Source organism: Acomys minous, assembly GCF_964271855.1.
Source record: "Acomys minous genome assembly, chromosome: 8".
Classification (NCBI taxonomy): Eukaryota; Metazoa; Chordata; class Mammalia; order Rodentia; family Muridae; genus Acomys; species Acomys minous.
In genome coordinates this window covers 125,653,001-125,679,880 of record NC_140489.1, presented here as the reverse complement: position 1 = coordinate 125,679,880, position 26,880 = coordinate 125,653,001, and the positions used below count along the sequence as shown (strand labels likewise).

General features: G+C 34.9%; 1 long non-coding RNA gene across 1 annotated transcript; it reads left to right on the top strand.

The window, feature by feature from the left end:
- The first annotated feature begins 261 nt into the window (after window positions 1-261).
- Window positions 262-25,424, top strand: LOC311603579. Its single transcript, XR_014781138.1, has 3 exons — window positions 262-355; window positions 24,729-24,824; window positions 25,310-25,424. It is a non-coding gene; the product is annotated as an uncharacterized lncRNA (long non-coding RNA).
- The last annotated feature ends 1,456 nt before the right edge of the window (window positions 25,425-26,880 follow it).

Sequence of the window (26,880 nt, the reverse complement as noted above, 5' to 3'; positions counted from 1 at the left end):
GGAAACGATCAAATTAGGGGCTCCAGAGTTCATGTTAGAGGCAGTATCTTCATTACAACCATAGATAATGATCTGTCCATTGGCTAGATATTAACAAGACGACTAGGGTACCTGCATGCATTATCCATGGTTAGTGCAACAGTTTATACAGCCCCACCTGGGTCAAGATTCATCAGCCTTCATTGTCTCCTTTTAGGGCTACTGAACTCTCTGGATCCTTACATTCCCCCATTGTTCCATAACATTCTGAGCCTTCAATACGGAGTATAAGCAGCAAGTCCCAGCACATGTCTAGATCACCCACCTGGTGGAGTCTCTCAGAGGTCATCTATGTTGGGCAAATATCCACTTATAAGTGAGTACATACCATGCATACATTTCTGGGTCTGGGCTACTTCAGTTAGTTTTCGATCTTAAACATTCTGACAAGTGTAAGATGGAACGTCAGAATCGTTTTGATTTGCATTTCCCTTTTGACTAGGGATGTTGATCATTTTTAAAGTGTTTCTTAGCCATTTGATATTTTTTTCTCTGGAGTATTCTCTGTTTAGCTCTGGACCTCATTTTTTAATTGGGTTATTTCATCTGGTGATATTTGATTTCTTGAGTTCTTTACATATTTTGCATATAAGCCTTCAGTCAGATGTAGGTTTGGTGAAAATCTTTTCCCAGTTTGTATGCTGTCCTTTTGTTCTGGTGAAAGTGTTCTTTGCCTGACAGAATCTCTTTACTTTTATGAGGTCCAATTTATTAATTGTTATCTTAGTGCCTGAGCTACTGTGGTGTTTTGTTCAGGAAGTTGTCTTCAGTGCCAATGAGTTTTAAGCTCTTTCCCACTTTCTCTTCTAACAGATATAGTCTGCCTGGTGTTATGTTGAGGTTTTAAATCCATTTGGACTTTACTTTTGTGCAGGGTGATGATATGGATCTATTTGAATTTTTCTACATGTAGACATCCAGTTAGACCCACATAATTTGTTGAAGATGGTATCTTTTTCCATTGTATGGTTTTGGATTCTGTTTCAAAAAGCAAGGTTCCATAGAATTGTGTGTTTATTTCCAGGTAAGCAATTCAATTCTGTTGAACAACCAGTCTATTTATATGCCAGTACCATGCAGTTTTTATTATTGTCACTCTATAATACAGGCTGATTTCATGGATGGAGATTCCTACAGAAGATCTTTTATTGTACAAGATTATTTTCATTATTCTGGTTTTGTTTGTTTCTTCATTTGTCAATATGAATTTGAGAGTTAATCTTTCCAGGTCTTTCACTTGCTTGGTTAGAGTTACAGCAAAATGCTTTATACTATTTGTGGCAATTGAAAATGGTGTAGTTTCCTTAAATTCTTTCTCAGCCTGTTTGTTATTTGTTTATAAGAAGACTACTGATTTAAAAAAATTAATCTTGTGTCCAACCTCTTTGATGAAGATGTTCATCAGATATAGTAGTTCTTTGGTAAAGTTTTGGGGGTCACTTATGTCTATTATATCATCTGCAAATAATAATATGTTGACTTCTTCCTTTCGGATGTATCCCTTGATCTCCTTTTGTTTTCTTTTTTCTTTTTTTGTGGCTGCTGTTCACATCATTGTTTTATTTTTTTCAAGATATATATTATTTTATTAATTTGTTCTTGTTACATCTCAATGGTTATCCCATTCCTTGTATCCTCCCATTCTTCCCTCCCTCCATTTTCCCCTTCTTCCCCTCCCCTATGACAGTTCCTGAGGGGGATTACCTCCCCCTGTATATGCTCATAGGGTATCAAGTCTCTTCTTGGTAACCTGCTGTCCTTCCTCTGAGTGCCACCAGGTCTCCTCTTCCAGGGAAAATGGTCAAATATGAGGCACCAGAATATGTGAGAAAGTCATATGCAACTCTCCACTCTACTGTGGAGAATGTTCTGACCATTGGCTAGATCTGTGTAGGAGTTTAAAGTTTACAGCCTGGCCCACTCTCTCCATATCTCTTCAATATAGTACTCGAAGTTCTAGCCAGAGCAATAAGACAACATAAGGAGATCAAGGGTATTCAAATGGGAAAGGAAGAAGTCAAATTATCCCTATTTGCAGATGATATGATAGTCTACATAAGTGACCCTCAAAATTCCACCAGAGAACTCCTACAGCTGATAAACACCTTCAGCAAATTGGCTGGATACAAAATTAACTCAAAAAAGTCTGTAGCCTTCCTAAACACAAATGATAAGCTTGCAGAGGAAGAAATTAGGAAAACTACACCCTTCACATTAGCTACAAGCAATATAAAGTACTTAGGAGTTACTCTAACTAAGCAAGTGAAGGACCTGTTTGAAAAAAATTTCAAAACCCTAAAGAAAGAGATTGAAGATGACATGAGAAGATGGAAGGATCTACCTTGCTCATGGATAGGGAGAATTAACATAATAAAAATGGCCATCCTACCAAAAGCAATCTACAGATTCAATGCAATCCCTATCAAAATACCTACACAATTTTTTAAAGACATTGAAAGTTCAATTCTGAACTTCATATGGAAAAACAAAAAACCCAGAATAGCTAAAACAATCTTGTACAATAAAAGGTGCTCTGGAGAAGTCTCCATACCTGATCTCAAACTGTACTATAAAGCAATAGTAATTAAAACAGCATGGTACTGACACAGCAACAGGATGGTTGATCAGTGGAATTGAATTGAAGACCCAGATATGAATCCACACACATATGGTCAATTGATTTTTGACAAAGAAGCTAAATCCATTCGATGGAAAAGGGATAGCATCTTCAACAAATGTTGCTGGTCTAACTGGATGTCTATGTGTAAAAAAATGCAACTGGACCCATATTTGTCACCTTGTACAAAACTCAAATCCAAGTGGATTAAAGACCTCAACATAAAACCACCGACACTAAGTCACTTAGAAAAAAAATGGGAAAGAGCCTGGAACATATTGGCACAGGAGACAACTTCCTGAACAGAACACCAACAGCCCGGGCATTAATGTCAACAATTAATAAATGGGACCCCATGAAGCTGAGAAGCTTCTGTAAGGCAGGAGACACTGTAAAGAGAACAAAGCGACAGTCTACAGACTGGGAAAAGATCTTCACCAACCCCACATCTGACAAAGGTCTAATATCCAAAATATATAAAGAACTCAAGAAATTAAATACCACCAAACCAAATAACCCAATCGAGAAATGGGGCATGGAACTAAACAGAGAATTCTCAACAGAGGAATAGCAAATGGCTGAGAAACACTTAAAGAAATGCTCAACCTCCTTAATCATCAGGGAAATGCAAATCAAAACAACTCTGAGATTCCATCTTACACCCATCAGAATGGCTAAGATCAAAAATTCAAGCGACACCACATGCTGGCGAGGATGTGGGGAGAGAGGAACACTCCTTCATTGCTGGTGGGAATGCAAACTAGTACAGCCACTTTGGAAATCTATCTGGTGCTATCTCAGAAAACTGGGAATAGGGCTTCCTCAAGACCCAGCTATTCCACTCCTTGGAATATATCCAGAAGATGCTCCAGCACACAACAAGAAAATTTGCTCAACCATGTTCATAGCAGCCTTATTCATAATAGCCAGAACATGGAAACAGCCTAAGTGTCCCTCAATAGAAGAATGGATAAAGAAACTGTGGTACATATACACTATGGAATACTATTCAGCTATTAAAAACAAGGAATTCCCGAAATTTGTGGATAAATGGATTGAGCTAGAAATGATGAGACAGAGGAGAGGACATTCTAGTGGGATTCTAGATGAGAGAATCATGGGAGAAAGGCAAAGTAGAAGGACCCAGAGGGTCCTAGAAGCCTACAAGTAGAACATTATGATAGGCAGATTTGGGCCCAGGTTTCCCACTCAAACTAAGGCACCAGCCAAGGACAATACAGGCGGTAAATCTTGAACCCCTACCCAGATCTAGACAATGGACGGAACACTCTCCACAGTAGAGTGGAGAGTGGGATATTACTTTCTCACATACTCTGTTGCCTCACCTTTGACCATGTCCCCTGGAGGGGGAGACCTGATGGCACTCAGAGGAAGGACACCAGGTTACCAAGAGGAGACTTGATACCCTATGAACATATAGAGGGGGAGGTAATCCCCCTCAGGAACAGTCATAGGGGAGGGGAGTAAGGGGTAAATGGGAGGGAGGGAAGAATGGGAGGATACAAGGGAGGGGATAACCATTGAGATGTAACAAGAATAAATTAATAATAAAAAAAATAAAAGTAATGTCAATATCAAAAAAAGTGGTGGCAAAAAAAAAAAAAATAAGATAAAAGTGGTGGCTAGCAGAGTAATGGGGAAGACATTCTTTAAGCACTTTATATACTACTGTATTATTTGATCTCTTAAATAATTACACTTTTTATGTTTGATTTACAAAATCATTATTGCCTCTTATGGTAAAAACTTTCATTGTATAAATATATCATGTTGTTCACCCTCCCATTCATTTATAGAATCTTGTTTTGTTTCCACGTTTCGACTATTATAAGAAGGGATACCCTGAGTATTCGTGAAGAAGTGTTAATACAAGCATCTTTATTTATGAAAAAAAATAAAGTTTACAGCCTCTATTGTCCTTGGCTGGTGCCTTAGTTTAAGCGGGAAACCTGGGCCCAAATCTGCCTATCATAATGTTCTACTTGTAGGTTTTTAGGACCCTCTGGATCCTTTTACTTTGCCATTCTCCCATGCTTGTCTCATCTAGAGTCCCAATAGGATGTCCTCCCCACTGTCCCAGTTTCCTGGTACTTGAAGGCTTTTGTGGGACATGCCCCTTGGGCTAATATGCAGATATAAGTGAGTATATAGCATTTGAGTCTTTCTGCTTCTGGGTTAACTCACTCATTATGATCATTTCTAGCTCAATCCATTTATCCACAAATTTCGGGAATTCCTTGTTTTTAATAGCTGAATAGTATTCCATAGTGTATATGTACCACAACTTCTTTATCCACTCTTCTATTGAGGGACACTTAGGCTGTTTCCATGTTCTGGCTATTATGAATAAGGCTGCTATGAACATGGCTGAGCAAATTTTCTTGTTGTGTGCTGGAGCATCTTCTGGATATATTCCAAGGAGTGGAATAGCTGGGTCTTGAGGAATCCCTATTCCCATTTTTCTGAGATACCACCAGATAGATTTCCAAAGTGGCCGTACTAGTTTGCATTCCCACCAGCAATGAAGGAGTGTTCCTCTCTCCCCACATCCTCGCCAGCATGTGGTTTCGCTCAACCTCCTTAATCATCAGGGAAACGCAAATTAAAACAACTCTGAGATTCCATCTTACACCCATCAGAATAGCTAAGATCCTTTTGTTTTCTTATTGCTCCAGCTGGAACTTGAAGTCCTATATTGATGAGATATGGAGAAAGTGGGAAGGCTTTTCTGGTCCCTGATTTTAATGGGCTTTCTTTGAGTTTCTTTCCATTTAGTTTGATGTTGGATATAAGCTTGCTGTATATTGCCTTTATTATGATTAGGTATCCCTGATCTCTCTAAGACTTTAAGCATGAATGCATATAGGGTTTTATCTAATCCTTTTTGGAATCTAAGAGATGATAATGTGGTTATTTATTTCAGATTGTTTATATCATGGAACACATTGAGTGATTTATGTATGTTGACAGATCCTTTCATACCTGGGTTAATCATACTTGTCATGATGAATGACATTTTTCATGTGTTCTTGGATTTAGTTTGCATGTATTTTATTGAGTACTTATGTGGCAATTTTCATATCAGAATTTGATCTAAAATTATCTTTTATTATTGGGTCTTTCTGAGGTTTAGGTACCAAGGGGACTGTGGCCTCAGAGAATGAGTTTGGTAATGCTTGTTCCATTTCTATTTTGTGGAGTAGTTTGAAAAGTATAAACATTATCACTTCTTTGAAGGTCTGGTATAATTCTGAGTTGAAACAATCTGGCCCTGGGCTTTCTGTGCTTGGGAGACCTTTGATGACTGCTTCTATTTTCTCAGTAGAAATACAAATATTTGATTTGTTTACCTGATTTGGATTCAACTTTGTTAAGTGCAATTTGTGAAGGAAACTACCCCTTTCATTTAGATTTTCAAATTTTATGACACATAGACCTTTGAAGTAAAATCTAATAATTCTTTAGATTTCTTCAGCATCAGTTGTTATGTCTCTTTTTTATTTTATGATCTTGTTGATTTTGATAATGTCTCTCTGCCTTTTACTTAGTTTGGCTAATGGTTTGTCAATATTGTTGATTTACTCAAAGAGCCAGGTCTTGGTTTTTGTGATACTTTGAGTAATACTCTTTACTTCTATTTTATTGCTTTCAACCCTGAGTTTAATTACTTTCAGCTGTCTACTCTTCTTGGGTGTTTCTCCTTCTCATTTTATTCAAGCCCTTCCAGATCTGTCATTAAGTATGCTGTATGAGATACTTCCAATCTCTTTTTGAAGGCACTTACTGCTATGAACTTTCTTCATAGCTTTCAATATGTCCCATAAATTTGAGTATGCTGTGCCTTCATTTTCATTGAAATTTAGGAAACCCCTAATTTCTTTCTTTATTTCTACCCTGACACAGTTGTCATTTAGCAGAGCTCTTCAGTTTCCATGTGTGTTTTGGCTTTTTAAAAAATATTTCTGTTATTGAGGTTCAGCTTTAGTTCACGGTGTTCTAGTATGATACAAGGTACTATTTCAATCTTCTTTTCTCTGTTGAGGCATACTTTGTGACTCATTATATGGTCAATTTTGGAGAAGGCTTTCTGAGGTGCAGAGAAGAAGACATGATCTTTTGTGTTTTGGTGAAAACTTTTGTTAATACCTGTTAGGTACCTTTGATTCATGACAGATCATTATTTCTCAGTTCAACTTTTTTTCCTTGACCTATCTTTTGGTGGAAGGGGGGTATTGAAATTACTCACTATTCAAGTGTAGGGATCAATGTGTCATTAACGTTTTATTAATGTTAATTTTACAAATGTGGGTCTCCTCATATTTGTGGCATAGATGTTTAGATGTCATCTTTGTAGAATTATCCTTTGATGAGTACAAAGTGTCCTTTCTCATCTCTTTTGATTAACTTTAGTTGAGAGTCTATTTTATTAGAGATCAAAATGGCTACTAGAGCTTGTTTCTTCTGTCTGTTTGCTTGGAAGATGTTTCTGCAGCTTCTTACCCTGAGGTAATGTCTCCATTTGTAGCTGAGATGTGTTTCTTTGTTTTTTGTTTTTGTTTTTGTTTTTTTTTGTTTTTTTGTTTGCTTGTTTTTGTTTATTTGAGGCAGGGTAGCCCTGGCTGTCGTGGACTCATTTTGTTAACCAGGCTGACCTCAAACTCACAGCAATCTGACTGCCTCTGCCACCCACTTGCTGAGATTAAAGGCGTGTGCCACCATGAAATGCAAAAGAATGTTGGGTCTTGTTTATGAATCTATTCTTTTAGTCTGTTTTTTATTATTGATTTAAGACCATTGATGTTGAAAGAGATTAGTGGCCAGTGATTATTAGGTCTTTTTATTTTGATGTTTGTTATCATAATATGCTTCTCTGCTTGTCTGTTTTTTGTTTTGCTAAAGTTGAGTTATCTATTTCTTGTGTTTTCCTTGGTGGAGTTAGTCCCTTTGGTTTGGATTTTTCATTCTACAATATTTCATAGAACTAGATTTCTTGACCGGTACTGTTTAAATTTGTAATTGTTATGGTATATCTTCTTTTCTCTACTTATGGTTATTGGTTGTTTTGCTCAGTATAGTAGTCTGGACTGCCTGGCATCTGTGGCCTCTTAGGGTGTGCTAAACCTTTTCTCAGGCCCTTTTGGCTTTTACGGTCTCTGCTGAAAATTCGGGTGTGATTCTGATAAATTTGATATTGTATATTACTTGGCTGCTTTTAAAGTTTTTTCTTTGATCTCTACATTTTCTGTTTTGATTATTATATAGCATGAGGATTTTCTTTTCTAGCTTAATATATTTGGTGTTCTGTAGGCATCTTGTATGTTTATATGCATCTCTGTCTTTAAATTGGAGAAAATTTCTACTATGATTTTGCTCCAAATGTATTTGGCCCTTGGAGCCAGGCATCTTCTCTTTTCTTCAATTCCCATTATTCTAAGTTTTGCATTTTCATGATACCTTTGATTTCTTGGAATTTTTGGAGTAGGTTCAGGAATTTTTTAGATTTAACAGTTTCTTTGAAGTTTGCATCAAATTATTCCATTTCATCTTCTAAACCTGAGATTTGTTCCTCCATCTCTTGTATATTGTAGGTGATGCTTACCTCTGCAGTTCCTGTTTTTATTTCTAAGTTCTCTCTTTGCAGTGTTTCCTCAATTGGTGCTTTTATCATTGTTTCTATTTTCATTTTCAAAATTTGAAACATTTTATTTATCTCCTTCCCTTGGTTGGTTGCATTTTCCTGGATTTCTTCTAATAATTTCTTTATTTCCTCTCTATAGGTCCCTGCCATGGCCTCTCTATGGTCCTCAATCTGTTTGGCTGTCTCTTCACATGTTTGTTTATGGATTTTATTCATTTCCTTTATTATCATCTTTATTATGAAGGATTTGAGATCATTTTTTTGCTTTTCAATTTTGTTTGAGTTTCCAGGGCTGATTGCTTTGGGATAGCTGGGTTCTGGAGATACCATATTATTTTGGCTTTTATTGTTTCTGTTTTAAACTGGCATTTAATCATCTTGCTTTTTCTGGCATTGGGTGGCAGTTTCTGGTGTCCTTCACTGGCCTTTGTGAGCAGCTCATAGGCAAGTGGCTATAAGTTGAGACTCCTTACTTGCAGGGATCAAGGAATTCTTTTTTGGATCAGGCTTGTGACCTGAGTTCAGATATTGGAACTCGCTGTTGATTGGTGGGGTGAATTGAGGTCAGATCTACACATGTTCCATACTGTATGGTCTCCTCTGGTCTAGAAGGCACAGACACTGGTGCCTTGAGTCCCAGTGCTTGATCAGATGATTCCAAAGCTCGTATCATTTACTTTTAGTGACACAGAGGGAAATATGTTGACAACCAATTTATTCGAAACTTATCTGAAAGTATTAGTCATTAACATTATAATAATTATAAATCACTGAGCTTTAAGCATGTGGGATAAATACAAATCTTCCTCTTCTTCCAACATGTGGTTCTGGGCATTTAACTCATGGTTGGCAGCAAGCACTATTACCTTTTGAATCATATCATTTTCTGTAACAGAGTCTCTACTAGCACTGGAAATTATGTGCCAATGTCTAAAGGATAGAATACTGAGTATCTCTTACATAATTAACTAAGGTCTTAATATTTTGTATTACTTGGTAAATATAGAATTGTAAGTAAAGTTTTACTGTAAAATGGAAAGAATAAAATAGTAGTAACAAAATGTCTTAGTATCATTGTTTATTCTTTGCTGGAAAAAAATTAATATTACCAGTACAATAATGACAAAAATCAAATTTAAAAGTATATTCACATATTGCTGTGTGGAAATGAATGACAAATATCATTGAAATGCATTAAAATGGAAGACAAAATAAAATCTAAGGTTCAAATCAATAAAGAAATTAGAATAATATTTGGTTAACTTTAAAATAATTTTAATTTTGAAAGTTTCATTAAAATAAAAAACATTCATCTGAAATATTACAACTGACAATTGTTACTCTTTTGTATAGCATCAAAACAGAGACAGCTTTAAATATAATGGAAATAGCTCATAGAAAATGTAGAGATGAGTTACGTTTTATATTAAGTGTAATTCATTCAAGGAAGGTTCTCTGAATACTTTTTTTGATCAGTAAATGATTTATAAGGGGCTGGGAATATACTGGTGCATGTCCATCAGTAGTACCTTATCAGAAGAAGGTACTTTCCACATCAGCAGAAGAGATCAGGAAAGGACATACTGAAAATTTAAAATGATATTCAGAAGAAAAGAGGGAGAGTAGTTTATCTGGTATTTCCAATGACTTTGAAGTGCCTTTATAGAAAGAAATAACAAGTCAAGTGTTTTTCATATGTAGTTATAATACTAAAACCAAAATCATCAGACAGTGGAGCAAACTCTGAAGGGAACAAAACCTCTCCACCACAAAAGATAAATGAAAAATGAAATATGCCATGATTTACAGGCAATGCAGTGTCAAATCTCCAAACCAGATCATGGAAATTAATGCACCAAGTAACCGAAATAGGATGTTGCTAAAAACAGTACAAAATGATCAGGGCATCTTTCATCAGTCTAGTGACTCATAAAAAGATCAATATTCTAAACACAACACATGCAACCTGCTGTTGTGAAATGCAAGAAAGAGAGTGTATTTTCTGTCACACTGGGTCCAAGGTCTTGCTTTCCAACATTCTTACTCTTTATCTAATTCTGAGATTTTGTTTTTACCTACCCCATGTTCTTTGGGAGAGGGGATTACTGCTAGCAGTTGCTCAGAGGTCTTAATAACAGAGAACTACCAGATGCCCCCATCAGTGATTGTAATTTAAAAATGAAAATGTAAAACAACAGTTAAATAAATTAAGGCCATGAACTTGAGAGAGTGCAAGGAAATGCAGTGGAAAGGTAGAACGAAGAAAAAAAGAAAAGACAGAAATAATATAATTATATATTAATTTAAAAGTCTTAAAATCAAATAGCAACATTGAAATAGTTTTATCATTTCATTGGTAAAGCATATTGAATAAGGATTTGGGTTTACAGACTCAATAAATGGAAAGCTTTTTTCTTAGAAATACTTTATTATATCAAGAACAATTACCTTGATGTTTATCCTCAGCAAAAATTTATATATAAAATACAGAATTATGTGAAAAATTAGATAGCTGAAAGATACTACCCATTAGCAAACCTTTGTGCCCCTGAAACCACTTTTTAAATTTTGTTTTTGTTTTTAGCTACCTTGTTGGTCTTTTGATGACAAGCTTATTTCTCCTTAGCATAATTTCCTTAAACTTCAAACATGTGTCACATTTTACAGGCTTTATTTGCTTTTAAAAGCTTGATAATTTAATCTGTATGTATCTATTACGCATGTTTAATTATGCATTTTTTTAGCAAAAAAGAATTGGAGCTGGACATGATGACTATAATTCCAGCACTTAGAGAGGTTTCAGCAGGCAGATCTCTGGGAGTTGTGGGTAGTCTTGGTCTATAAAGCAAGTACAGGACACTCAAGACTGCACAGAGAAGTCCTTATTGAAAAACAAAAATAAGAGGAGAAGGAGGGGAGGAGGAGGAAGAAGAGATGGAAGAGGAAAAGAAAGAAGAGAAGAAGGAGAAGAAGAGCAACAAAAACAAGAACAAAGAGAATCAGAACAAGAAAAAATACAATGGGAAGAGGAAGAGGAACAAGAAGAGGAAGAAGAAGAAGAAGAAGAAGAAGAAGAAGAAGAAGAAAAAGAAAAAGAGGAGGAGGAAGAAGAGGAGAAGGAAGAGGAGGAGGAAGAAGAAGGAAAAGAATAAGAATAAGAAGAGGAGGAGGAGGAAGAGGAGGAAGAGGAGGAAGAAGGAAAATAATAATAATAATAATAATAATAATAATAATAATAATAATAATAATAATAGTAACAATAATAATTCTTTCACTGAGACGAGTATAGTAATGTCTTCAAGATCCTAGTTTCAGTGAAAGTCACAGTAGATTTGCTGGAAGCATATTATCCATAGAGATGGAATGTGTTCTTCCTTCTGAAAGAGAGAGGATCTTTTGCAATCTTTGTTGACCCATGAAATCACAATTTAAACGTGGCTTTCTTGAAGTTCTTGAGCCTCATGCCTCAGACTCCTGATTTTTAATTACTGGATTGTGAGTACAATTTTTTGGAGTTCTTAGTTAGTTGCTGTGCAGTTTCAAACTCTTAGCAAGCCTTTTGCTTCTCAGAGCTACATGATGACCCTGCCCCTAGTAGATGAAAACAGAAGAACCATCAGTTTGGAATTTCTAAGCACAGACTGAATTCTCCAGTGCTGTCTCTCACAGTGAATGCATGGCAGGGGTCAATTGATTTTTTTCTTTAATGTCACTTTCTCATATTCACATCTCTATGTTCCTCACCAGGGATCTTCTCCAGTCAGTGGTCTATCATAAGTTTATTAAGGAAGATTACATGCAGTTTTTGCTGATGTAGGGGCACAGTGGAGATTGGTCAAATAGAAGCTCCTCAGAAATAAAGCACTAGCTAGTATATACTGCAAGATTAAGTGAAAAGGTATATCCTATACAAAAGTTATTAAATCAATGCATTCTGTTCTAAGTTTGTTAACACTGTAATTTTATAATATTTTGCTTTAGATGGGTGATAACTCCACTGTGAATGTTAACAAAGAAATAATTATTTTAAGTTCATGCATAACTTACTTATCTGACTAGAACTGACATTGAGCAGATTTGTATACTTGTCTTTTGGGTATCTTTCTTTTGTAATGAACATGCCAACTAATGTGATTTATCTTGCATTTAGTAATGCTAAAGAGTAATAGTCTCTAGTTTTCTCAACCTTGCTGATAAGTAATGGCTACCCTGGATGAGTCAATTTACTTTTTCCTGTTAATCTTTGAGACAAGGTCTCTCTATTTACCATTAGTTTTCCTGAAACACCGTACGTAAAACAGGGTAACCTGAAATTTGCTCTGCTATTTCCTCTTTCATTTACTGAATGTTAAGATTAAAAGCATAACTTTGAAACAAGTAGTTTGTGATTGTATGGAATAAGAGCCATAATGTAAGGAAATGCTGATATTTTTGAATAGACAATTTATACAACATATTGTTCATTTGTTTCACTAAGGGAACTTGTATTATAGTGCAAAATCTTTTAATGGTATTTTAAAACATACAATTAATTACAATATCAGGGTGGGTCAGAAAAGGTGATTAAGTCAAAGTTTCTTGCTCATAAGAACTGAATGATACAATAATATACAATTTAAAAGTTTAATAGGAAGTGTGACATAGAGAGGTGTTTGTGTAACATAGGTAAATGGCTAGCACCTAAGTAGAATAAAAAATATAATTTTTTTAAAATGAAGAGAGCACTCATAAAAATTATATAGAAAGGTGAGAGAAATATATTCTAGGTCTAAAGGCACATGAGAAAATTCAAATAAAACTAGTGTATTTTGATGGCATTGAACTAGTTCCAGCCAGAGAATGGCATAGTTATATCTGAGTTTGAGGTTAACTATACCTTGAATGGATATATAAGAGGTCAAAGTCAGTGGTACAGGAAAGGGAAGAGGTGGGCTTCAAGAAAGCCAGTATATAAAGAAAGGGAAAAATAACCAGGCGTTGGAATTAACACCAGGCAGATGATTCATTGTTAGAGAAAATGCTAGCATGACGTTGTAACTCTGCCCTGACCTTCCAGTCTTATAAATTGTCTTGAGACGGAGGACATAAGTTCATTCCTGTATTATCCCTTATAACTTCCAGTAGAAGTTAGAACCACAGTTGGTTCTTTGGAAATATTTTTGTATGTTTTTCTCAGTCACACCAGAATGATGTCCCATGAGCCAGTGTTTTGACTTGCTAGTGTTCCCGATCCTTATGGATTGTCAGCATATTATGGAGGCTTCCTGAGATGATGCTAGCAATTACAGGGAGCTTTGTGGAATCCATCCTTTTTTATGATAACATCGATAAAACTCAATTGATAATAACTGTTGATGTCAATATAGCTTAAGTGTTTTGACACAGTCATCATGCTACTGGGGTACTGATGATATTAAACCCAGTTTATGACTAACATTTTATTATTATTTTATGAACTCATTTTCTCCAAGGAGACAATGTTAACACTTCTCATAATTTTCATGTATCTTTTATCTAAGCATTAAAAAAAATAGCTGTGTCAGTTCGGATTTTTCAACATGTTATTCCTTGTAAAAATATTAATCTATGCTACATATGTATATGAGTGTGTGTGAAACATTTTTGATCCACTGGTAAATGCATATTCATTTTAAATTAGCATGATTATTTAAATAGAAAGTCCATGAATTGTTCCCATAAGTTCAGAAAGTCTATTAAACAGAAGCATCATATTTCTTCTCCATAACTTAACAATAACTATTGAACCATATTTCTCACTTTGACTAGAATTATGCATAAGCTCCATATGGTCACACTGCTTATATTCTGCTTATTTTTATAAACAGTTTTGAATATACACTTTTGCCATAGGCATATGGAAAACTGTCACTTTATTTATAACATTTGGTAGATCAAAATTGACCAAACATAATATTTAAACTAAATAAATTTAAAAAGGAACCCTTGCAATTTAAAAGAAAAAAAAAGGGTAATTGCAGGCATAAGTAGCTTAACGCTATCTCTTTGCCATTATTCCTAATTACATAAGAAGAAATACAATGTAATTTCCCTACAGGTACTTACTAAGTGGTAAGATGCATTGCGTGCTGTTCTTTTGTATCTGGCATGTATCAGTAAGAAGAACAACATATTTCTTATGTTTCACATTATGGGAGTGCTTATAAACTTCCTGGAGTATATGTTAGAGAAATTTCTCATGTTTTGGTGACAATGAGATATTTTACAATATCACCAAAGAAAGTTACTCACTTTAGAGTTGAAAAATATTGACTATCTGTTAGTGGATGTACACATATTTTTTATTTGGTCCCAAGTGTGTAATGGGAAGCTGACTTGTGAGAGATCAGGTGATATTTATCCACTAGAACATGAACCACCTTTTATGGAGGCTTGTTTTTTGCCAGCTGAAACACATCTTAGTACAGACTCTGAGAAGATATATGTATGAGCTCAAAACAAGAGGCTGGAGCTTTTTGAGTCTTGGTATTGTTAGGTTTTTCATTGACTCACTTTGAGATATTCGAGAACTGCTTGAGAGAATGTTTAAAGGCTGCAGTTTCTGGCTGCTGTTCTAGGATCCAGCAGCAATTTTGGTTGAATTACTGGTCTGCTGAAATCATGCCAACTACACCAGACGAAACACTCCCAGAAATGAATCCAAAAAGGTCTTCTTCTTCTGTTCTTATTAACCTCTTTTCTCTCTTATCTAGGGTAGGTGGATTGGAGAGAAGCAATATTAAGTTATGTACCAGGTAGCATTACAATCCTGCACTGATTCTATCTGGCCTTCAATACTTTAGTCTGAGCATCTAAGGATGAGATTTAGCCAGAGTACTATCCTGACATAGAGCAATTAAAAATTAAAATTCGACATGTATTATGTAAGTTAAATACTCATTAATATGCATTATAGTTTTTAATTAATTATTTTTATAATTCACTTTTTTATTTCATAGTATGATCTATAAATTTTAAACTAGGAGCTGGAGAGCTATCTCAGCTGCTAAAGTTAAAGGCTGTTCTTCCAGAAGATCTAGGTTCAATTCTCAGCACCCATAGGCAGCTCAGTGTCTTCTGTACCTCCACTTTTAGGGGATTTGACACCTTCTTCTGGCGCTGTGGACACTGCACAAATATGGTGTAGAGACATACATACAGAAAAAACAGCTTACAAATACTAATAACATCTGACTCATGAATAAAATTAAATACAGCTGTATTTAAGCATTTTATTTATTTAGTGTATATGATTTTGTGTGTGTGTGTGTGTGCATGTGTGCATGTGTGCATGTGTGTGTGTGTATGCATGCATGTATGAATGCGTGTGTGTGCCAATAGGCACATATGGGCCTTGTGTAAGGTCAAACAAGCATTTATGAATATTTGCTGAGTTCAGTTAAAAATCAGAGATTCCCTTTCTTAGTGGAGTCCCCTTTTTGTTTGATCTGGGGAGCCTTAGATCCCTTAAGGAGTTTCACATAGCCCTCAGGAAATGTTATAGGCCTACTTTTTTTCTGAGAAGAAATCTGTTTAAGAAGCACCTGGGGATCCTATAGATATCCACTCTATGCTAATAAGATGTCTTGGTATCTTGGTTTTCAAGCAATGAACTTTTAACTGTACCTGTTGAATCTCCCTCACCTATAGGATAATTAAGTACTACTTTTCCTTCTCATAATTGGGCTCTTTTGTCACATGTAGATTAAGTATCCCTAGAACCTCTAGCTCCAGAGAATCAAACACATCCACCCACAAAAATCTCCCTACAGTTCAATGTTTATAAGTCCCTGATTATGAGCAAAGATTGGCTGACTTGCTTTCTTCCTCCACTCCTCCACATGACTAGCTCTTTGACTCCACTCCACTACCAGGGCCATTTGAGCCTCATTTATTCAGAGGAACAATAGCCACTGGAAGCCTGCAGTTTGGCTGTGCTTGTCAGGCAACAATGGTGCAGCTGCCTTGCCAGTTGTTAAAGCCCACTCCATTACCACAAGATTGCTGCTTACCATGGGCAAAATTGTCAGGCCCACATTCTCTGCCATGCTTAGCAAAGGGCTTTAAAACTTTTGATATAATCACAGGCTTTTTGAACTCCTGAGTTTCCACTGGAGTCTGATAACTGCAATATCATTTTAAAGGAGCTAATTTTAACACCCAGTGGAAAACTCATTTCCACCTCCCCTGCTGAGACTGGGTACCTCGCCTAGGGCACAGACCACGTCTTGTGCTCTCTAAGCTGCCTGTGAACAAGAAATGGGACCTCTGAGCTTGAGGTCCCTGTTCTCGTTGAGAAGCAAGCAACACCTGGACTGGCAGCTGGACTCAAAATCAAGGCCACCTCTGGTTGTGAAACTGCATGTTCACTTTAGTTGCATACCACACATATGGATAGGAAAGAGCACTCTGAAGACATTTTTTTCCTCATGTGGTTTTGTGGTCATTAGACTCCCTGGCAAGTGTCGTTATGCATGGGACAATAGCTCTGGACACCATACATTTTTAAAATATAACTAATATTAAAAACAATTATAAGCGACAAAGAAATGGTAAATAAATGATACATCAATAGAAAATAGTGCATTTATTCTGTCACAGGTTTTGATATTTGAGTTTGTATCAAGTTCAATCAGGAAGAAATTGACTTCATTTACAACAGAACTTCTACTATATTGAATAGCTATTATTTTGGTCTTTCCACTTTATAAGACCTTTTCTTCACATCTCAGGTTTGCTTTACAATTGAATCTTAATGTCTTATCAGTTACTTTGTGTTTATAAATCTGACTCATCCAATGATTGACAATTATGATGGCTAAAATTGTTTATTGCTATTATGTGAAAGATGTGCATCCGTATTTTGATCTTAGTATTCTATAGTGTACTCATGTAATGACACTATAGTATTATTCTACCTCAATTTAGCAGAAACATAAGACATTCTGTATCCTCATGATAGTTACAAGTACCAACATATTATTATGTTGGTACCAACCAAAATATTAATATGAGATAATTTACTACACAGCATAAATTCCCCAGTGAATAATTCTCTACTGAAGAATCTCTGAGAACATATGGAGTGGTTGAAGGTAAAGAAAAACAAATAAAAAGTAATGTAATTCCACTTCACATGCATTTTACATGTAGTATAGCTTATTCTTAAAAATCATTAACATTTACAAAATTGAGAAAATGGTTTTGTTAAATAAGTTAATGTCCAAAAAAGTGGCTAAAAACAAAGTAGCATTTTGGACATATTTAGGACTGTTTCTAAGGTTATAGTTAAACTCAGCTCTATAAATTCAACAGGCATGATCACTAAATTTTTTTCTGGTCCATTCTCGACAAGTAGAGGCATTGGAGTAGGACTATTTCTGATGTGCGTAGATGCATTCCAATAACACAAAATTCTTTTTCATATCTTTCTTATTTAAAGGGTAATTCATCTTTCCATTTGTAGCATCTTTTCTTAGCATCCATTCTTGCATGAAAGCCAACCTTTATTGACTCACTATAAATTCTTTTCTTTATTATATATGGTGACTTGATATTTTTCACAATAAACCATCTTAATCTGTAAGGGATTTTTTGGGGGGGGTGCAGGGAAACTACCAAAGAGTGGATAGCTGAAGCAGAGGCATTTCTTTTTTGTTCTTGTTAAATCCTGGAGGTTCAAACTTATAATACCAGTATATTCTGTATTTACTGTAGGCCCATTTCCTGGCTTACAAACAAACACATTTCTTATGTAACCATGTAGTGGAGAAAGCTCTAAAATTTTCATATCTTTAGGAACATACATCATATCATAGCATCTCCACTCTGAGGCCATCATCCATTTTGCATAATATCCGCAGTTTAAGACTTACAAGTGTTATCCCATTGAGGATGAGAGTTTCTCTATAAAAATGTTGAGTCAGGCACACATATTTTGCCCACAGCAAAACCTAAAATGCAATAATGATATCAGCTTAAACTTTAAAGTGTTCCCTGAGACATTTAATGAAGCTGTTTTTTCACACAGGTGTTTTTAAAATGGTATAAAATATTAGTAGGCAAATCAGTTAAAGAAAACAATGCTAGCAAATTGTGTCCTTCATGGTTAAAATAAAACTTTATTTCCATAGTTGAAAAGATAGATTGTGAAGAGATTTGGGGGCTAGTGACTCCCACCTATGTGATAGAGCTACCAGAGAGGATACTAATTTTTAATGAGAAATTAAGATTTTTTTTTAATTCCTTCAAGCTTGAAGGCTAGGGAACTTACTTTTTGTGGGAAATATATTTAGAAAGACCTCAGAAGTCAAGGGCAGAAACCTGTTGGCGTGCAGATAGATCAGGAAAGGAAAAGAAGCAGAGATGAAGAAAGCCTGAACTGCAAGATGCAGCAGAGCTCACCTACTTCCTCCAGAACTAGGTATTGGTAAGAAACAATGAAGTGACTTAAAAGTAAGTCAGATAATGCTAAAGCAATAGCTTTCCTAGCCATCTTTCTTCTTTCTTCTCCATTTATCTTTGTCCGAGTAATTTGCTACTGAATATTTTTTGAGCACAGGAGGAAAGAAATATGTGGAGCCTCACAGCATGAGAGTGGGACAACAGGGCTTAGAAACCAGGTTCCTTAGTTATAGAAGGTGAACTTAAGTGGTTTAGCAGTGTGGAAGGGAATAAATGTGCACATAACGAGAGTTCTTGTTATATTAAGTAGTAGGCATAGTGCCCTTGGGGAACCTAATATTTTAGAGAAACATGGTTGAAGAATCGCTCAAAGACTGGTCTAAAAGTGGGCTTAAAAAATCATAACTTAAACATTATATACAGGATGATAGGGACTTCTTGAAGAATTTTAATCAAACAACATGATTAGATGTGGGTATTCTTTTCTTTCTTTTTGTCTGAGTAACCATAGACCTATTTTTTATTCAATTAATTTATTCAGATTACATCTAAATTGTTGTCCCATCCCTTGTATCTTTCCATTCTCCCTCCCTCCAGCTTTCATCCTATTCCTCTCCCCTATGTCTGTGACTGAGGGGGACTTCCTACTCCTCTGTATGATCATAGGCTATCAAGTCTCATCTTGGTAGCCTGCATCCACTTTGACCGCCATTTAGTAAAAGGGTTACAAAGAAATAAATTTATCTATTATTCATTAAGTTAAAGGAATTGGTTAGGGAAAAATGTCAAACATGAGACATTTCTTCAAAAGCCTTAACACAGAGGGATTAACTCTTATCGTTTGACGTAGAAGAGCTACGTTTAAAAACAACAGAATGGAAGATCAGTCATGTCTATCTCTGTGCAGTCCTACATTTTAATGTTTGAGACATAGATTTGTAAATTTTTCTCATAAACCTATAGACATATACACTTCCTATTATCATGGCAGCTCCACCATTACCGCTCAAAAACACCACTGCTGTGGCTGCTTCCTCTGCCACCCCCACTGCTCCCACCACCACCAAAATATGTGAGCTGAAGCTGAATGCCCTCAGAAGCTTCTTAAAATAACTTGCCAGGGTTTCACCAATTCTTCTCTCTTTAGAGTCATCCTTAGTTGATGAAAATTAAACACACATTAACCTGTGTAACACTAAATTTTTAGCCAAAGTTTACACGTTTTAGCTTTAAAGTGACAACAGTCATCATTCACAATATTTGGTCTATAAGACTTGGGTTCCACCACAATAGTGTCACTTTGTGTTTCAAGGACGTTATAATTAGAAGAGTGATAAGAGTCATTGTAAGGGATTAATGTTAGGAGTTTTTTTTATTCCCAAGACAAAATACAGTCAGTATTTGACACTGTCTCCTTAAGTGAATTGTTCACAGTATATAATTATCACACAACTTAATACATCTGACACTCTGACATCAAGAGAAACAAACAAAAAATGGTGAAGATGAATGTTAGATAGACTATGGACTGAGAAGTGGGCCTGGAGAATAGACAATCTCATTATAAGTTTGTTGATATTTTTAACCTCTAACAGTTTCTTTTCACACTCAGCCAGATTCCATTAAAATTACAAAGTAACTTTAGTTTTCCTTTGGCCTCATTTGAGTTTTTGGAAGCTTTTAAATGCATGACATCTTTTGATCTTTGCTTTTTTTTCTTTTGAGACTCATAGTATAATATAGACTGTCACTTGGCAGCTGAGGAGACTTTGGTACCAAAGTTTAAGTAGCTTATCCAAGATTAAGAATCAATTAGTAGTAGTAAAGACAAGAATACACTTCAAAGTCTTAATTTTACCGGTCTTTTCACTGAGTGTAGTTTTAAAATAGATTTAGTTTTAATTACTAAGTTTTGCAAGGGATTAAAAACAAAGAACTATTTGATTCAAGATATTTATATTTTTATTATTTCAGCATCATTCTTTAGTACTACCACCTTTGAAGACTGACAAATGCCATTAAAGCAAAAAAAAAAAAAAAAAAAAAGTAGATTGGAAAAGAGAGTTACTTTGTCTAGGACATTTCTTATTAGAATCTAATTTTAAAAGTCTTTCCTGTTTCTAGGTATATAGATGCATTTCTTAATTCTTTTCTTATTTATATTTTTAAGATTTGAAAAAAAGAGAAGATTTAAAGGAGTATACACAGGAAGCTGTCTTGGCTGAAACTTGAGACTATCAAATACAGTGAGAGAATTGCAGTAAGAAAGGAAAAAATTTAAAATAGTGGTTTTCATTAATTTCCCATAAGGCCCAGTATATGAGGCACTACAGGAAAAACTGAAAGAAAGAACATAACTTTGTTAGAGAAGTGGTGGTATGCGATTGTGGAGTCAGTTAGTGCACATTTGACATAGTTAACTTATACTCAAGATAATGTATGATGGATACAAAAGAGGATGAGTTTGGTTAAATTTCTTTCTTCTCAAAGAATTTGAAAATCACTTCAAGCCGTGAATCAAAAATGGACCTGGAAAGGCATAAGGAAAGCCGTGCTCTAAGCAGGTACAATGCTAAAGATCACAAGAGAGGAAGACTTTTAAAGAACTGGCTACAAACAACCTTCACTTCTCATATTTGAATCCTATTCACAAGACTCATTGTTCCATTGTCTTTTATCTGCTATTCATGTAGAATTTACTGATTCACTAGACAGGTGACTAAAAATGGATTTTACAGTTTTTGACAATTGTACAGAATTTAAATTTTTCCACTATTTCAAATCTCTTTTAGTGCCTCCCTCCACTTAAAATTCTCCTCCAAGAATTCATGGCAGTGAGGCCTAAACCTTCATTGTTTATGTCCTGATATTTACATATAGATTCATGTATTTATATTCTTCACAAACATATCTCCATCTACATATTTTTAGCAATTACCTGTTTATCAGTTCTACATATGTTATTAGGATAGAATTATAATTTCTATTATGATGGAATTTTGAGAAAAGTCATTCATATCTGATTTTAGTTGTCTGTGGAAAGATGACAGAATTATATGGACAAAATAAGCAATCGAGATAAAATTGGCCAAACTCTATAAAGGTACCTTAAGATGTTTTTATTAGAGAAATGTATAAAGATGCTTTGGACTAAGAGAAATTATTGGAAATTTCTGGAAAACTGGTAGATGATAAAGTATCATTTGGAAAAAATAGGTAATGAAGGCAAGTAATAATTTTAAAGAAAGAGCAATTACCTGAAGCAGAGATGAGTCAGATATGTTTGAGAAGCATTAGGCAAATCAGGTTGAAATTTTATATTATACAATTTTATAAATATTCATAATATTTATAAATATTTTGAGTAGTCTTTATGTAGTAACCACATTCAGGATAAATTTTGATGATCACATTTTAGATATCATTAGTTAACTTATCTCACCTCATGAGAAGATATAGTTGTATATGGTAGAGCAACAAGACAAATAATTATATCATGATGGTCATCTTATTAACACATATATTTTGACCATGTTTTGAAAGTGTAAATGTATAAGGGGAAGAAAGTCAAGGATGGATTAGGAATATTGGGATATTGCACAGGTCTCAAAGTTGATGTGAATGTAAAAGAAAAACATCAGTGGAAGCAGGCATGGGAAACAATGTAGGCAACTTTGATAAGCACAGTTGAATTATGAAAAAAACACATACACATAGTACAATCTAGTTCATACTACCACTCATCCACTTCATACTTTTGATAAACTTTCTGAGAATCACTTCCCTCATTTGTAATGTCATTTATAGAACTTCATTCATAATTGACCATTAAGGCTAAAAGGCACAAGTCTGTATAGGCATAAATTCTACCATCATGGGTTGTTCTTTCAGGAAGAGATAACTAAAGAGAGGGAGAAAAAGAATACTCAAACACTGAGTTCTGGCAGCCAAGCAGGTGTCAGAGTCGGTTCATATTGGAGCAGTCACAAGTCCTCCCCATTAGTGATGGAAGGAAAGTTATGTGAGCATTTTGACAGGAGCAATATAAATTTTTTTACGTTACTTTTCTTTGTTTGACAATACACAATGATATATACATTTAAAGGTTATCATAAAAATATTATAAGAAATATATATATAATCATGTAAACTACAGTAAGATGGTTTTAAGTGTCATAATCACTGCTAATAGTGCAGGGCCACTATCACTGACTACCAATCAGCTTCTTGTACTTCTGACACCTCTTGTGGGCATCCAAATGAAGAGCAGTTATTCCAGTCATTGTACTGCGAATAGAAATGATGCTGTTTCCTTTCAAGACCAAAATGTGAAGAGTTTCTGTATGAATCTGAAAAATATGAAACTTTGTTGCCCATCAAAAATGGATGTTTCATATGGAAGAGATACTGTTTTCCTGCACAAAATAGAGTTCTCCTTTCCACTCATCAGCAATAACAACAGTAATGTGTATCATTAATGAAAATATACTTTTCTTGTATTTTACTGTTGACTTCACAGGTAGCTTGCAATATTTGTCTCACTGAACCTATTCTGACTAATTCTGTCATTTATTTCTAGATCAATGGAAGTTCCACATCCTCCATCTTATTTTGAAAAATAGATGACATTAGATTCAAGTTATTTAAATATAATTTCTACAAACATCAAACATTCTTTCTATAAACTTCAGTTTAAATTCCATTTAAGAAAATTAAGTTATTAAGTTATTATTTTTTCATTGGTCAAATGCATATTTGAGTAGCAATTCCATTGTAGCTAGAGAGATGTCTCAGCTGTTAAGAGAGTACTCTGCTTTTGCAGAGGACCTGATTTCAATTCTCAGAACCCATGTCAACTTGTTCAAAACTGCTTGCAATAATACTGGCTGCTCCCGCAGATCCAACACCCTTGGTCTTTGAAGTCACATGCATTAACCGTCACATACCTACATATAAGCATATATGGGTACACACACACATACACACACACCATTAAAATAATAAAAACAAATGTTTAAGAAATAGTCAGAAATTTCCTACAGGTCTGTGTAGTGGATGTAAAACATGTTTTTGTTTTTATCCCAAGTATAGGATGTGAAACAGACTTGTGTGAGGGCATGCGGTGTTTGTCAGCTAGATTCATACTTTTGAGAGTACATGGTGGTGTTTTACTCTGCTTCTTGGAACTGCTTCTTGTGGGACATAGTCTTTGAAGATGATAAATTGAGTCTAAATATGTCTACTTCTATCCCCATTAAGCTCTTTCCTCTCTTATCTGGGGTGGTGGGTTGGAAAGGAGGTATAGGGGAAAACAAACAAACAAACAAACAAAACAAAAACCAAATGAAGAAAGTCTGCACAAGATCAAAGCCTACAGGTTGCTTTGAGCATGGCTCCATGTTTCTCTAGAATATCATATGGTGGTAGGATCCATAGGTTGATATCAGCTTTGCCAATGACAGTGAGTGTTCACTTGTTCATACACTGCTTTTAAAATCACTGAACTAAGTACACACACACACACACACACACACACACACACACACACACACACACACACATTCACCATACACAAAAGCTAACACCCTGGCATTAAATGATATTTAGGCCAGGAAGAGAGAAGATAGAAAATAGCATCATTTTCCAAAGTTGCCTTTGGATATAACAAATGCTGTCTGAGATCAGTGCCCCTGAGGGTCTGACTGAGAAATTGCTGTTACCTGTGAAATCTCAAAGTTCAAGCAGTACTCATAACAGACAATAGACAGTTCCTTTTCCTGTGATTGCAGTTCACTCTTAGATATGGAGAATTTCAGAAACAATAGTGTCCATAAACCTATATTCAAGGCTATATTCAGGACATCCAAATGCAATATCAAAATATTTCAATATTATAAGGCTTTTTAGTTTACACAGAAGTATTTTATGCTGGTTACTCATAATTTCTGCCCTCAACAATATCATCAGTATGAAATAAATTTTTTCTTTCAGTTACTTTATTCCTCGTCTCACTCAGACTTATTAGACCAAAGAAGCATATTTTGAACTCTTGTGGGGTCCATGGAGAGAATTTTGTACCAATAAGAGGTATGTATACAAAAATAAATATGGAAATAAACTTTGTTTCTGTGACCAGAGTGGTTTAAAAGTAGTTTCTTTTCCCTCAACTTCTCAAATGATATATGGATTTTGATAACATAATTTTTAAATGATCTCATGGCTTATGGTGTTTTGTTTATTTAGTATGGTTATTTAATATACCTAATTACAATAGGTGTTTATTAAGCACAGAATTAAATAAAGCATAGATTTTGCTTTCAATGAAACCATAATCTACTAAGAAATAACAAAATATAACTAAAGTATACTTGAAAGCTGAGAACTTTCAAATATATATATATATATATTAGTTTCCTAATTTTTAATATGTTGATATACATTTAAAAATTAGGCCTGTATCCTCAGAATAAATTAAATGTGCTTAGATGTTATCTTACTTGGTTTTTAATTGCTATAACAAAAATTATAGAAAGTGAGTAATTTATTAAAAACAAAATGTACTTTCTTCACAGTCGTTGAAGCTAAAATTTCAGATGAAGACAACACTATTGTTTTGCCGTGCTGAGAGGCCTTTAGCTACATTGTAGCATGTTTCATGTCATCGTTGCTGGAGCATTTATATTAAGAGTATTCTTGGTAAGAAAATAAACTAGTTTAATCTCAGCAGAGAGATTAACCCTCCAAGAACACTGGCATATCACACCCAGCTACATGTCTTTATTTGCTTCACATCCATAATGTCACTAGAATAGAGATCAAACTCCTATCACACAAGCCTTGGATGAATACACCAAAACCATACCCAAACTGTACAATGTATCAGTAGTGTTACTTGATTTCATTTTAACTTTGTCTCTTATTGTTAATACTTCCATATTGAAGAATCAAATTGTCTATAATCTCTTAAAAAATCTCTTGAATTATTGTCTAATATACACATGCCTGAAGTTTTAGACTATAAATTAATCTGTGAAAATGGAAGTTTACTCCAGAAACTCTATCTAGTATACGCAAAACTTTCCTTTAGTAATTCCTGGGGTATGGCTCACTAACAATGTATTCTTCCTAGTCAGAGAAAGCCTATTGAATCATGAGTATCAGTTAAAGCCACCAGAGGAGCATAGGCTATTTTGCAGAGGGGATTTGAAAGATTATGCAACTCTTTGCACAAACATGGGGCGAAATGTAGCAAGTTGAAATACCTCTTAACTTCTAAAGCCAACATAATAAGTAAAAGAGATTATATAAAAGAAAGGGATATTTAAGCAAAAGAACTGCTATTTTAAAAGCATAATTTTATCTACTAAAATAAACACAGAAATCACTGAATATCATATATATGCATAAGTTAATACCTTTTCTTACGAAAAAGGGCCTGGTAGGAAGCAATGGCAAACAGCTACAGCCACAACATTACTTGATCAAATTAGAAGGATTACAAATATTTGAGATAAACAGCAACCTAATAATGTACACAAGAAGGGAATACCTGAATTACACCTGTAGCTCAATCTCCAGAGGTCTGATGTCTTTTATCTCCATGGGCATTTGAATTTATATGCACAAACACATAATTTAAAATAATAAAATATCTTTAAAAAGGAACTTGAGAGAACATGAGAGTACTTGACAGATGACCTGGCTTCAATTCCCAGCACACACATAGCACCTCACAACTGTCTGACATTCTAGTTCCAAGGAATCTAACACCATCACACAGATGTACATGCAGGTAAAACACCAATCCATATAAATTTAATTAAAAATAATAATATAATAAAGCTTTGTTTAAAAAATAACTTGAAATAAGGGGCAGCAGAGGTAGTTCATTGGTTAAGAATACTTCTTACTCTCACAGTGGACCTATGCTTGGTTCTCAGGACCTGGATGATTTCTCACAATTGTATGTACCTTCAGTTCCAGGGAAATCTGGCCTTCACATGCTCCCTTTCACATGTTTACACAGTCACAACTATAGACACATTATACCCATAAATAAAAATATAAATCTTAAAGGCATCTTACAGGTATATTCATTATTCATAAAGATACAGCTTAAAATGTGAGGTAAAAATTTTTGTGT